This window comes from Dromiciops gliroides, chromosome 4 (assembly GCF_019393635.1).
Source record: "Dromiciops gliroides isolate mDroGli1 chromosome 4, mDroGli1.pri, whole genome shotgun sequence".
NCBI lineage: Eukaryota > Metazoa > Chordata > Mammalia > Microbiotheria > Microbiotheriidae > Dromiciops > Dromiciops gliroides.
The window spans coordinates 383047685-383061056 of record NC_057864.1 but is presented as its reverse complement, the minus strand read 5'-3'; the positions used below and the strand labels follow the sequence as shown (position 1 = coordinate 383061056).

The window sequence follows — 13372 nt, the reverse complement described above, 5'->3', positions numbered from 1 at the left end:
TCATCTCCTGACTCCATATCATTTCACTGGGTGTCCCCCATCCCTGGAATGTTTACCTCTCAATTCTGCCTCCTTGCTACTATGGCTTACTTCAGGATTCAGCTCAGAGTCCACCTTCTGCATAGTTGTTTTCCTGTTGTCCACTCCATTAGAATGTGAGCTCTTTGAGTACAAGGACTGTATTTTTGCCTTTTTTTTTTAAATACTCCTCCGTTTAGTCATTGCCAGGCATGTAGTAAATACTTAATAAGGGCTTATTGTCTGACTGATTGAGATTAAGCGATTTAATGCCCAGAAGCAAAAAGGTTAATATGATGACATACTCCTCATAGGAATATGTCTCCAATATTTTCTATTTTAGTTTCCTATCTCAGCTTTGGTGTTTTCTGTGACAATATTTTGATTTACTTAATAAGTCCCCTTCAAATCAAAGAGATTTGAGATAATGACGTTTTAAAGTTGGCAGGGGCCTTTTAGGTCATCTAGTCCAACTCCCTCATTAAACAGATGAAGAAACTTAGACTCAGGGAGGGTAAGTGACTTGCCCAGGGTTACATAGTTAATGTCTGAGATGAGATTCAAGCCCAGTACTTCTGACTTCAGGTCTAATCCCTTTATCTGCCTATCAAATTGAACATATTTATCTAAGATCACACAGCCCAGTGGTAGATAATAGGCCTAAAACTTAACTTCATTTAGTTTTATGGGGAAAAAGTATATATTGTCTCTTTATTAAGTGTTTTTTTAAAAAAACTGGTTTTATTTACATAATTGAATGATAACTTCATATTTAAACTGCTTTAAGACATTGGTGGCACTAACATTCATAGTATACTGAAATCTCATATCAACATTTTTCATTTTAGATTAAGATTTGTTAAAAGGTAGAAGATCCATTTTGGATCTCTTTACTGCATTCATGATCTCATCAATGCCAGTCTTCCCTCCAACAATGCAGATCCCAATCCATCTATGCTTTTTCCTTACATAAAACTCTTGTCCCATAAATTTTCATAGGGCCATTTACCCAACATGCTGGAGGCTTTCCATGATCCTTTTTACAAAATTGTCAGTCTTTTATCCCTCACTTTTGCTACATGATTGTACTACCTTTTCCTCCCTATCATAAATCTTCTGAATGATTTGCTTTACAATATTTCTTTCACAAAATTCATCATTGGCCATATGGTATAGGTTAGTTATGTTTGTCATACATTGCTTCATTACTTCATGGTCATCCACAATTTTGATTTGCCACTATTTAAAAAAAATACTATTAATAGCCATCTAGCATCACTAGATGAAAACCAGGTGTTTAAAAAGGTAGTTTTTTGTGTCGTCTGTAACACCAGGGATCCTTGAAGGTATTGTTCAATTCCCCAACCAGGCTGTTTTGTCACTGTCTTTAATTCCAGGCTAGTGCTTGTGGTCCGTTTCCCCTTTCCGTCCAAGGTATAAGCGTTGATGTTCAAATTCCTTTGACCTTCCATTCAATAGCATATCATAATCTAGACAATAGGCATTCTTTATCCGCTTAGGCTTTTCTGTGTGAATTGTCAGGTTCAACTCTTGAATTAGAGTGGATCACTTTTAAGAGACTAAAGTGAGAACTTGATGAAATTAGTATAATGCCAGCAACAACAGAAGCATATGTAGACCATACCATCTATAAGGAATTTTCTCTTTGATTTGGACTCTGCACTGGAAATACTTTATGACAGTGCAAACATATTTGGTTAAACAGAAGATCATAAACAGGATTTTCTTTGTTGTTGAATTTATCAAAAACTTGGGTTGATCTTGACATATGTAATACATTTTTGAAGGAGAACCAGTAAGGCCGTGTTTCGTGCTACCAAATGAGATGCTTTTGAAAAAAAATAATCATTGGGGCAGCTAGGTGGTGCAGTGGGTAAAGCACCAGGTCTGGATTCAGGAGGACCTGAGTTCAAATTCGGCCTCAGACACTTGACATTTACTAGCTGTGTGAACCTGGGCAAGTCACTTAACCCTCATTGCCCTGCCAAAAAAAAAATCATCATCAACAAACAATAAACATTGTTAAGGGTTAAAATTCTAGCTAGTCTGTCTAAAATATCTAATGAGTGGTCGCCAATAAATCATAAGCTTTAGCAAGAGTTAGACTTTTAAGCATTTATTAAGGAGAATAAGAATTTGGTAAAGAGAGAGAGAGGCCTAGATTCCTATCTATTAAAGGGAGAGCACATTTCTAGCTCCGCTCTCCACCAGAGTCCAAAGGCAAGAGAGTGAGAGCGAGCGCCACTCTCTTCCTTCCTCCTCCCACTAGCCCGCGTCACTTCCTGATGCCAAAGAAAAGACTCCTGGTCTTGCCCTCAAAGACCTTCGCTTCATGGGCGGAACTCTTCTACAGTAAGTCTCCAGCAGGTGGCGTTATTCCAATCGTTACAACATAATGGAATTTCATATTCCCTGTACCTTTCTTTATTCAGTTGTGAGATATTGATACGGTCTAGTATAGAATATTGTTTTCAAAAAATTTCTGATTCCCCTCTTATATTTCATTAAGAAAAACCTGAGAAAATGTTTAAATCATTCCCAAGATTTAATAGAGATGCAAAGGCAGATTTATGGCTTGCTGATTACTGATGTAATTTTTTTCTTCACTTTAAAAATATTATTTATTTTTAACATTCTTTTCTTTTTGAAGTTTGAATTCTAAATTCTCTTTCCCTCCCACCCACTGAGAAGGCAAGCATACAAAATAATATAAAACATATTTCCATATTCTGAAGTCATCTTGATCACATTTTCCCCCTGAGTAATAATAATGTGTTTTTTTTCTCTTATTGTTTCCCATACCTTAAAAATTGATACTCATAAGTCTTTTCAAAACTGTGTCACCTCCAGCTTGAATTTCCTCATAAGTAAACCAGGTCTGATCTAATTGTTCTTCCTATCTCTCATATCTTTAGTGCCATTTCCACATCTTTCTTTAGAGTAACAGGAGTTTGAGATGTTAGAGTACAATTGTATGAATACATTTCACTGTCATCAATGAAGAAAAACATTTATTATAGAAATGTTGGTCATTCTGCTTTTTTCATTCTTTTCTTGTCATTCCATTTTCTTCTTTAAATGGTCTTGGAAAGAACTAGCTTAATTGGGCATTGTACCAAGGTTCCTGCAGACGTGTTTTCCTACTGTTTCTCATTGTTTTATGAGGTGATACTGCTCAAAAGCTTCCACCATCCTCCATACGTTTTTACAAATGAGTTTATGTTCCAAACATGTGTCACCCTTGGTTGTCATGTGTCTCTACTTGGCAAAGAGTTCTCTTGCTGGCTGATGTAGTTTCTGGGCTATTTTAGCCACTTTATTTTGGCATTTTCTTTAAAACATCACTTACATTTCCATAAGAAAGAATGATAGTCATGGAAGTGCCTTTACCTCATTCTTTTTCTCATGTCTCACTCCTTTTGTCTTTGTCCTTCTAGTTGGTGTTGATTTTTATTTCTTCAATGACAAGTTGATAGTCTGCAGATCATTCTGGAAAATGATTTTCATGTTGATAACCAGTTGTTTTCTAACTATTAATCTTTAGTCATTTTCATTTTTTTTATGCCTTCACACTCTTCTTGAAGAAATAGTTCATGATATATGGATTCAAGATTTCTGCATAGCTACTAAGCCATTGCTTCCTTTCATTTCTAAATCGAAAACCACATTTTCCCCCAACATTCTCCACTGTGCCCACCTTTGCATTGAAACAGCAAATTATTAAGCTATTTGTTGGCTTTGTTTGAGGATCTGATTAAGAACTTGATAGAATTTGTCTGCTTTCTCATCCTCTGTAACACGTTGCTACATAAGCTGACATTATCTTTGTGGTGGCTCTTTTACTTATGCTCATCATGTTGACAAGATAATCAAGTATCTTGTGAAATGTTTCCTTTGGGTATGCAATGAAACCAGCTCTGCTAACATCTTTATTTTCTCCTCTTAGAAGAACCTCTGACTCATTCTTCCATTTAGTTATTTCAGAAGTATGTAAATTTGTTGGTCATTGGAGTACCTACAGTTAAGTTAATGTTTATAGCTTGTCTAAAAATAATGTTAAATGTTAGCATTTATTGTCCCTTTTTTCCACTCTTCTACCACTCTTGCTGCAGAAGTGAAAAGAACTCACATAAGACTATGGTATTTTTTATTTTTTCTCTGCCTCTTGGGTTGCTGTGCAAAGAATTTATCACCTAGGGGCCAACATACTTGGTATTAATCCGAACTGATTCTCAAATAGCAAACAGTCTGTTGTCCTACCTATACTTGAAGCCTCCTTTTAGTAAGGTAGAATCTGCCAGAGCTTGTGCTGTGTTGCCCTAGCCTTTGGAGAAGCCAAGTCCATTGCCATGCCAACATTAAGGATTCAGAGGAGGGCTCTCGTGAATGATTTAGTTACCAAAGTGACAAATTAGTCCCTTATCTATAGATCGGTTTCACTTCATATATTACTTAGAGCTTATACAATGTAACATGGTACATATGGAATAGGGTTCAATACTATTTACAAGAACACATATGGAAGGATGGGACAAACAATTATGGTATAGGCCAGTCTTGTTAGCACAGACTTTTACTTTGTTTTAAGAGACATGATTTGACTCCTGGCTAGGTAAGCTTTTTTTCTACAGGTATGCCTTCCTTTAAGCAGTCTCAACACATAAAAATCTGGGTTCATGAAATAGCCCAATTAGTGGATAACTGTTCATTTGACAGTCTTTGTTTTATAGTAGGATTTGCTATAGCACTCGTTTAAGCAAAAAGTTCTACTATATTTAAAATTATTTTATTAAAATTCTTCTGTATCATAATGATATTTGATTGAATTCACAAGGTTATCTTTCATGAGTAGATCACAATGCACGAGGAACCTTGATTTCACAATCCTGGTGAAGAAGATGGGTATTCTTGTCTCCACTGAGTAATAAGGAGCAGATAAGTTAAATGTTTTGTATAGGCCCAAAAGCAATGCACATCTGAGAGAATTAAAGTCCCTAACCTCAGCTTCTGTGCTTTGCATACTAACTCAAACTACCTCTCCCATAGTTTTCCATTTTATAGTTCACATATGTCCCAACGGGCAAATAAGTGGAAGTTTTTACTCTTGGGTGACTGTTCACTGGCCCTATACAAAATGGCATCTTTGTTGGCAGTCAAACGAACAATGAGTGAATGGATGACTCTGAGGGTCTTTGGAGGTGATCCCCCCAGGTCAGGGTTGAAGCACATTGGATGGGCAGCGTGGGAAGCTAGTGTTACTGGTGCCAAGTAGTGATTCTGTGTTAAAACATTGAATTTGCTAGGTCTCCATCTAGTACAGTTTTATGTTTTTTGGTTTTAAATATTTAAACTTAACTTTTTTTCCTTATATTTGAGCAGTTAAATGAAAGATTTTGTATATCTTATTACTTCAATCCATATAATATGATGGTCCCCCTATATGTAGGAGAACAACTGAACTAGAAATTTACTTGTTCTTCGGTTCATCTGTTCAGTGTATATCTAGTTGGCTAATAAACTGATTAAACAAAGTAGATCCCCATTTCACTTACTGTTTTGTAAACACGACCTCAAAGTCTGTATTCCATGCCCTACAATTGGAGAGTAAACCCCACAAGTTGAAGTTCCTCCTTCCTTTTTTAATATTAGTATTATAGATCCTAAAGACTGGTCCTTTATGGATCCTAAAGACCTGGCTTATTGGGTTGAATTATACAACTTTAACACAGTTGTTGGGCTAATGAGGGGTGCAGTTGTATAGCAATCAATACTTTTACAATTAATGGAACTCTAAAAGCAAAAATAAAGTATTACTGTCTCGTTTTGGTGTATTGATGTTAATGAAATGGCAAATAGTGAAGTTGAGACTTTCTCTTTTGGAGTTGAAATGACTTGCAAAAAAAAAAGAAGAAAGAAAGGAAGGAAGGAAGAAAGAAAGAAAGAGAAAGTGAGAAGGAGAAGTTTATTTATGAAATGTCACAGGGCCATTGAAGCTCAGCACGCCCCAGTAGCAAAGGCCTTCCCTTGGTGCTTGTTTTCTCCTTGTGACCTTGGATGAACTAGCGGGCAGTATATTATGCCGTGTGATTGTGCTGGTTTGTCATGGTTAGCATTCTGGACTGTCACTGGAATGTAGGAAGCGGATGAATTTGAATTGAACCATGAGGTGGTCTGCCAGGCCCTCTCCTTGTCTTGAGGAAACCTGTCGCTGTTCGTCTGGGCCAGGCCTAATGAAAGCAATGGAAGGAAAGAGAGGTGGGCCTTTGATCTCTTTGTTGCAGTTGCTCCCTGGGAACTCTCTGAAATCAATGCCCTGTTTTCCTGGAGGAATGAATGGCTATGCCTAACTAGCTTTGTAAAGCCATGGGGGAATTCACTGCTTCTGTTTATTGACAGCTGAAAAGGAGCACATGGTGTGGAATGGGCCTTCTTGTGAAAACAAGGGACAGGGAAAATTAGACTTCAATTTAACACAGAAGTATTTGGAAATTCACCCCAAAGGAAAGACGGTGGTTTCTCATGCTTACATTAGAATTACAGAAGGGTATAGTCTAAAATGAACAAGGGTATTTTTTGTAATAACTATGTTACATGTGAGAATGTGGTATGCAACATGTCTTTTTTTCTTTTTTAAGGAAATTGGTTCACTTTTTTCTCAATATAGTAGAGAAGCCGAAAGATCAAAAATGAAATCAAAATACCCTCATTAAAAAAAAATAACCAAATCCAACAACTAATGAAATAACATTTAAACGAAATGAGTAGCATTAAGAAAATGCTATTCATATTAACAAATGTCTTCTTCACTTTGAAATTTCAAGCCTATTCTAAAGCTTAGTCCTATCTTTTATGTTAACTGTAATGCTCATGCCATTCTTAATATAATGAATGCATATTTCCTATAAAGGAATATTTTATTTATATATTTATAACTATTTAAGGTGTTGCCAAAGTCTTAATGGAGGTCTAAGCCCAAATAGCTAAAATGTGAAATTATTTCCTGAGGAAAACAATGGTGCCAAAACAATCAGTTCCCAGTCTTTTAAGTCCTAATAGCTTAAAAATGAATGAAGACTTGTAACATTCTGTATATGTATTTTTATATAATTTTTAAAAATTGGCCTAATGACAATTTAGGGCATGTCCAACTTAAGTTTAGTGAAGCTAGTTGACTGATAGGCACTTAGGGAAACAAAACCTTTTCAAGAATGAATTGGAGTATTTTTAGATCACTTTATATGTCAAAATTTGTATTGCTTCATCAAGAGAACAATTTCCATTATTGCCTTTTTGCCTTTTAGTTCAGAGTTCAAGGCCAATTGCTTCTATTACACTTTTTTCATTTACCACACTGAATTTAGATTTGATATGGAGAAAATATTGAAACTTCAAATCTTTGCTTCACTTTTACCCTCTGTGAACATCTAAGCTAATCAGTATTCTTGTGCTTTAAATTAGACTGTCATTGTCAAAAGCAGAGAAAAGCCCTCCCTTCATTTAAATGTAAAATTATTTCCTGAGGAAAACAACACTGCCAAAAGAATTAGTTCCTGATCTTTAAGCTAGTACTAAATTGGGGGAAAATACCCAACAATAAACCATCAGAAGTAGTTAATTCAAGTACAGGTACTGATCAACAGAGGAAAGATAATGCAACTAAGCCATGATTTTTGTCATTGTGAGTATTCTTTCACTGATTAGGTCACAATCCCTCCACACTTAAGTAAACACATGAATGAGTTTCTATGGCCCAAATATTTCATTTCCTGGTAGTCAACTATGTGATGATGAATCTTGCCATACTTGGCTAGGATGGTCCTGGGCAAACAACCCATTCTTGGGCCTGTACTTCAAGCCGGATATTCTTTACTTTTTTTGTGTCATGGACCCCTTTTGTCAGCCTGGTGAAATTTATGGACCCCATCTCAGAGTAGAAACTTTTTAAAAAAATGCAAGATATAGATAGATAGATATATAGAGAGAGGGAGAGAGGTAGGTATGTATACATAGATATAATTACAAAGGAAACCAATGATATTGAAATACACTTATCAAAATATCTTTTAGAAAAGCAAATTCATGGACCCCCAGGGTAAGAAACCTTGATCTAATCCTTTCCAGTTTGAGGGGACTTGCCAGAGCATAATTGGCACTATTGTTGTAGAGTTGGAAGATAATTTGGAGGCCTTAAAGTCCACTCTCTTACTTTACAGTGAAGAAACAGAGGCACAGAGAGAAGTTGTGACTTTTCTAGTATCACACAATTACTAAGTATCTTTGGCAGGATTTGAATCTAGGTCTTCTGGACTCAAAGTTCAGTGCCCTATCCAGTCATCTACAGTCATTTCTGTATTACAGTGAAGCATCAGATTAGGACTTTAGTGAATGGTGAAATAGACATTTCTGAAAAGTTGCCTATAAAGTGGTAGGTTTTAAGTTGCTGTCCCATAGATTTATATCTTATGTGGAAAGACATTCTCGGAGACTAAAATAATCAATTATTGCTTAATAACGTCTCTTTAAGATGGAAATACAACATAGGGCCACAGCTCTAGAGGTAGAAGGAACTTCAGATGCCATCTAGTTCATCACTAATTTTTTTTTGGGGGGGGGAATGAGGCAGTTGGGGTTAAGTGACTTGCCCAGGGTCACACAGCTAGTAAGTGTCAAGTGTCTGAGTCCGGATGTCACTTATTTTACAGTTCATGAAACTGAGACCTAGGGAAGTGAAATGATTTGCCTAAAAATCAGTGTCAGAGGTGGGATTCGAATCTAGGTCCTGACTCTGTCCCATGGCTCTGCTTTCAGATCATCCATTTTTACCCTGCTGAAAACTTGGGCTGCTCTCCAGATTCTCTATGCTCAAATGTATGAGGCTTTTGCCTTGTCTTGCCAAGATTCATGCCTGCATAGAACTTCTTACTATCCCCCCATGTTCCTTTGTGGGTGCTTTCTTCCTCTTTTCAAGACTCCTTTATATGTCATCTCCCTCATTAGATGTCAACAAAAACTACCTTATTTGCATGTATTTGTACCTCTAGTGCTTTTTAAAAAACATTCACTCATTCATGGGGTGATGAGGGCTAAGTGACTTGCCCAAGGTCACACAGCTAGTAAGTATCAAGTGTCTGAGATCGGATTTGAACTCAGGTCCTCCTGAATCCAGGGCCTGTGCTTTATCCACTGCACCACCCAGCTGCCCCTTCTAGTGCTTTTTAAGAAACAGTGTCTGGCATATAGTAAATTCTAAATGGTATGACAATCTGTTCACCTGTCATCTATTATATATCCATCCATCCATTCCCGGAATCAGTGCTCTTTCTACTCTACCACATTCTAGTAGCTTTAGTCACAGAGTATCTCATACTGCATGGCACTAACTATAGTTAGATAAATAGGAGAAGCAAGAACCAGGTAAAGGAAGATTTACATATGAGTGGTTTTTTAATGTAATAAACATTTTTATTTATAATTTTGGGTTCCAGTTTTTATCCCCCCTTCCTTCTCTCCCCCCTCCCTGAAGCAGCAAGCAATCAAATATGGGTAATGTAAAACATTACCCATATTTGTCATTTTATACAAGAAAACTTGATTAAAAGAAAAAAATGAAAGAAAGTGAAAAATAGTATACTTCAGTCTATTCCATCAATTATCAGTTCTTTCTTTGGAGGTAGATAGTATGTTTCATCAATAGTCCTTTGGAATTGTTTTGGATCATTGTATTGTTGAGAATAGTCAAGTCATTCACAGTTCTTCAGCAGATAGTATTGCTGTCACTGTGCTCAATGTTCTCTTGGTTCAGCTCACTTTACTATATATCAGTTCATACAAATCTTTTCAGGCTTTTCTGAAGTCCATATTAGTATTTAAAAAATAAATATGTCTTCACATTGAATTTCTTTTCCTATGATTGAGTTTTTCAGTATGTAGAACAATGGTTTGTTATAGTTTCTTAAAAAAAAACCCAAAAACTCACTGCTTCTTTAAGTAGTATGTGATAGCTCAGGGGAATCTCAGGTCTGTTTATTTTTATAATTAGCTGCGTGATCAGAAATATATATACTGAATGAGGTTGGTATTGATAATGGTATACCTTTAAAAAGGTTTTTTTTAAAAAAATGGCACATTTTTAAAAGCACTTATACCAAAGCTGTCCAAAATAAATCAAGTCAGTTTGTACAATAGTCATTTTAGGCCTAATGCTATTACTGGCTTGGCATTTTACAGACTAAATTATTCCAGAGATCTGTAAGGGATAGTTGGTCAAGAGAGTCAGTCAGGGCACATCTCAATTCTGTGTTCAGATTTTCATCACTGATAGTGTCATTTAGCTTTGATTTTAGTAATTTTATGAAAAAGAATGTACTTTTTCTGAACTAGAGTTCACATACCCAAAAGTCCCTACTGTGGACCTCTGGGTAGCACAGTGAATACAGTGCTAGATCTGGAGTTAAGATAGATGAGGAAACTGAGGCCAGAGTTCTGGCTTCAGACACTTACTAGCTGTGTGACCCTAGGCAAGTCACTTAACTCTGTTTGCCTCAGTTTCCTCATCTGTAAAATGAGCTAAAGAAGGAATGGCAAACCACTTCAGTATCTTTGCCAAGAAAACCCCACATGGGGTCATGAGGAGTCAGACATGACTGAAAAACGACTGAATGACAACATACCCTACTGTCCTCCCACTTCTTGTGTGTTAACTGATCCCATATTTTATTTATTGAGTGGTTGGTTGCTAAAAATCTCAAGTGACTGCATTCTTGGGGCTGTTAAGCCTCATTTGTCCCACACAGTTGTTCAGGCCATGGCTAGCTCTTACCCCTAACCTTCCTTCCTTTTTTCTTCTGGTTCCCTGGGGCAGCCAGGAGCTCTGTGTTCCGACGGATATTTTTAGCTTTGTCCCAAGGATGTCACATGAGACTAGAGGGAAGCCTAGATAACACCTGGGGTTTGAGAGGACCTGAGACTTTTGTAACTGTGAGTCAGGCAATGTTCACCAAATTAATGCCCTATTTTATAAGTCACATTACAACTAGATTTTAGGGGCAGCTAGGTGGCGCAGTGGATAGAGCACCGGCCCTGGAGTCAGGAGGACCTGAGTTCAAATCTGACCTCAGACACTTGACACTTACTAGCTGTGTGACCCTGGGCAAGTCACTTAACCCCGATTGCCTCACTAAAAACAAAAACCAAAAACAACTAGATTTTAAGTTGAATTTCCTTAAAATAAAGGATATCTAGCAGTTGCAGTAAATCTTGGAGTGATTATTATCATAGCAGCTGGAAGGGACTTCAGAGGCTTTTTAGTCCAACTCCCTCATTTTACACATGAGGAAACTGAGGCCAGTGAATCAATTAATTAATAATAAACCATTATTAAGGGATTACTGTGTGCCAAACCCAGGAGATACAAATAGAAAAAGGGAGAGAGACGCAAGCTCACATTGTAATTGGAGGAGACAGTACATGAAAGAAAGTTCAGCTAGAAATGGAAATGCCTGGCGGTCCTAAGGGTGTAATAATAAGGTGGATGCCAAGGCTCAGCCAACCTTAGGTAATATGTCAGTTAGATGTCAGTGCCAGGGGAATGTAGAGTAGAGAGTCAGGGTAAATGGTAAGGCCTAAAGAGCTATAGGAAACAACTGAAGGGTATTTGGTAAGTCCTGGTAGTCTTTTACCTTCTCCGAAGGAATAGAGTAGTTGGCTCCCATCTCATCCAAATCCTGTGACCCATCAAGCAGTACTTGAAAAGGTGGGAGGGGAAGTAGGGATGCCCTCAGTGTGGGGAGTCATCTAAGACCACAAGAAAGCAAGACAGGTAAGGTTATTTCTTCTGCGCTGTCCAAGTCTTCCTCCACCTTGCTGTCTCAGGTGGATTCTCAGAGGGCCAAATGAGTGGGAAAGAATAAGAATGCCTTTGGTGATGTGTTCAGGTATTTCTGACAACCATCACAACCCAGATGGGTTCTAGGGAGACATTCTCAAGGTTACACAAATAGTAACTATCCGATAACTATGCATTAACCTGCTCCACCCATATTGCTCAAAGAACCCTAGAACCAGAGCTAGAAGGGGCCCTCAAAGACCATCTAGTTCAGTCTTCTTTTACAGATGAGGAAGATGAAGTACTGACTATTCCCGTGGAGTCACACATTAATAAGTCATAGAACTGAGATTCAAATCTAGGTACCTAGATTCCAAAATGCCTATTCTTTTCTGCCCCACCCCCCACCCCATACCATACTTACTTCTTCATCTTCCCTTTCTAGTCTACAGGCAAAAATCCCTTTGTACAGGGTGGGCCAAAAGTCCCAGTGTTTTTATAACTTTTTGAAAATTATATTTTCTTTATTTTTGGTCATTTATGAGACTTGAGTTTTAACACAACATGCAAATTCATTTCCTACATTTACAGTGTATTATGCTATGGTATTGTAAATTACAAGCAATAATAAAGGAGTTTTAAAATATTGTACCCCTTTCATGACTTTTGGCCCACCCCTTAATTACACAGTTATTAACCTATAGAAAACTAAAATATAAAACAGTTTTAATTACACATATAACCTAAATACGTTGTTATTTTCTAACTACTGCTAACTGGCGAAAAAAAAAATCCCCAAACTGCCAATGATGGTAAAGTATTAGGCAGTGACCAGAAGTCAAAATTTTGTGTTACCTAGATCTATCTTAATATATAAGTAGCAACTTAAGATAAGAAGGGAACAGTTTTCAGTGCTTTAACAGAATTCTACCAATGAAGCTGTTACTACTCCATTATTGTTATTGCTTTAGCTTTACTCTATGGAAAATTATTAGTTCTTAAATTCACTAAGTATTGGGGCAGCTAGGTGGCGCAGTGGATAGAGTACTGGCCCTGGAGTCAGGAGTACCTAAGTTCAAATCCAGCCTCAGACTCTTAACACTTACTAGCTGTGTGACCTTGGGCAAGTCACTTAACCCCAATTGCCTCACTTTAAAAAAATCAGTAAGTATTTACTGAGTGCCTGCGGTGCCCTTGAAACTGTGCTAGGCTCCATGGGAAATCTCTTACCCACTGTCACCTTCCCTCCCCCCCAAAAAGTGATTGGCATGGCTCCTGTGTTCTAGCCTGGCCCTCTTATGTCTATTATTATTATTTTTTAAATTAAAGATTAAATCATTCAGGGAGGGGGGGAAATGGCACAGAAGGTGAAAACTCAGCATAGTCATAGTATTTTGGACCACACTTGGTCAAACTTTGACTTTTGCATGATTTGGTATTAAATAAGTTAAACTTTACCAATTAAGCAATATGTGTAACCAAATGTAAACTGTTGTTACAACCTCTGCT

General features: G+C 37.2%; 1 protein-coding gene across 6 annotated transcripts in view; it reads left to right on the top strand.

The window, feature by feature from the left end:
- Window positions 1-13372, top strand: part of PLAGL1 (PLAG1 like zinc finger 1) — a 162304-nt gene that overhangs the window by 81437 nt on the left and 67495 nt on the right. The window lies entirely within an intron of this gene.